General features: G+C 37.1%; 1 protein-coding gene across 3 annotated transcripts in view; it reads left to right on the top strand.

Annotated features, from left to right (window-relative positions):
- cdk14 (cyclin dependent kinase 14) overlaps positions 1 to 1,452 on the top strand; it is a 224,408-nt gene that overhangs the window by 162,678 nt on the left and 60,278 nt on the right. The window lies entirely within an intron of this gene.

The raw sequence follows: 1,452 nt of genomic DNA, 5'->3' as shown, positions 1-1,452 counted from the left end.
ACTAATATACACTACACAACTAAATATACAGAAATACGCAGAAATACACAGAAATATACAGAAATACACAGAAATATACAGAAATACACAGAAATACACAGAAATATACAGAAATATGCTGAAATACATCAAAATACAGTATACAGAATTACACATTAATTTAATATAAAAACAAATGAATGAAACTGACCTAGGCACAAAGGATGCTACTTTAACTTAATAATTTGTTGTCCAACCAGCAGTCAGGTGGCTTCCACAGATGTTCAACAGGATTTTATAAGATCAGGGCTCAGATGGTCCCTTCAAACAGTCCAGTGTTTGGTTCTGATCCACTKTTGGGTGTTTTGGGTCATAATTCTGTCAGAGCACCCATGACCTGCAACTAACATCATACTTTCTGACACCGAGCAGCACGTTTCTCTCCAGAATGCCTTGATAGTCATGAGATTTCTCTGTACCCTGCACAGATGGACAGAGATTCCAGATGCAGAAAAGCAGGTCCAAGACAGAACTGAGCCTCCTGTTGGGTTCTGTTCATTGTTTCATGTTTGGGTCTGTGAACACAGAGCTAATGGGACTTGTTTTCAGTTTTGTCTCATCTAAAGGGCAAGGATGGATGGATGACTTTTAGTAATTTTGTCAGTTTGATATATATTTTTGCAGATCTTAATTTATCTGCTTCTGTACCTGGAGATGTACCTTTTTTTTTTTTACTAGCTACATCATATTTATGTTAACATAAATACACAAACACACACACACACCAGTCTACAGGTTCTGATTACACCCAAAAGGAAACAAGAATATGAAGGTAGAGGTGATAGAAGTGGAACATCAATAACTCTGTCAGGACACACAAGAGAGCTGACTTATCTGTATCGCTCTGTGTCACTCTGATGTTTCAGACTTGTTGCTTTGAAACGGATCACATCAGCTGTGCAGCTCATTGAGCAGTGATCACTGGTCTCCCATGAGTCAGATATTCATGAGCAGCAAAAAAATTATTATAATGTTTTTAAAATGTATAATTCAGTCATACTTTTGTTTCATTTATAACAAAATTGTTATACTTTTAGTTTAAAGGGGCAATATTATGTGTTTCTCAGGCATACATTTAAATACTATACCATAATAAAGTATCTATGTCACCTTTAGCTGTTATTAAAATGCTGTTTTTTATGTTTAAATAGAAAATAAACTTATCTTCTCATCACTTCTTCTAAACGCCTTGAAATTGGCCTCTGTCTCTTTAAGAGCCACCTTCCGCTTCTGTCTCGCGGGGGGTGGGGGGGATGGAGCTGCCATGATGCAATTTACTTGGCATCTGAAAATACATTTCCTCAAAGGTATTTTAACCTGAAAAGAGCTTCACTGAGTACTAATGTTGAGAGCTCAGCAGACAGTTTAAGTTTCACTTTCACTTTCACCCGAGAGCCTGTAGGAGTCATGGAC

Source organism: Austrofundulus limnaeus, unplaced genomic scaffold, assembly GCF_001266775.1.
Source record: "Austrofundulus limnaeus strain Quisiro unplaced genomic scaffold, Austrofundulus_limnaeus-1.0 Scaffold69, whole genome shotgun sequence".
Taxonomy (NCBI): domain Eukaryota; kingdom Metazoa; phylum Chordata; class Actinopteri; order Cyprinodontiformes; family Rivulidae; genus Austrofundulus; species Austrofundulus limnaeus.
Note: the sequence above shows the minus strand (reverse complement) of the source record. Positions and strands in the feature narration are given on the sequence as shown.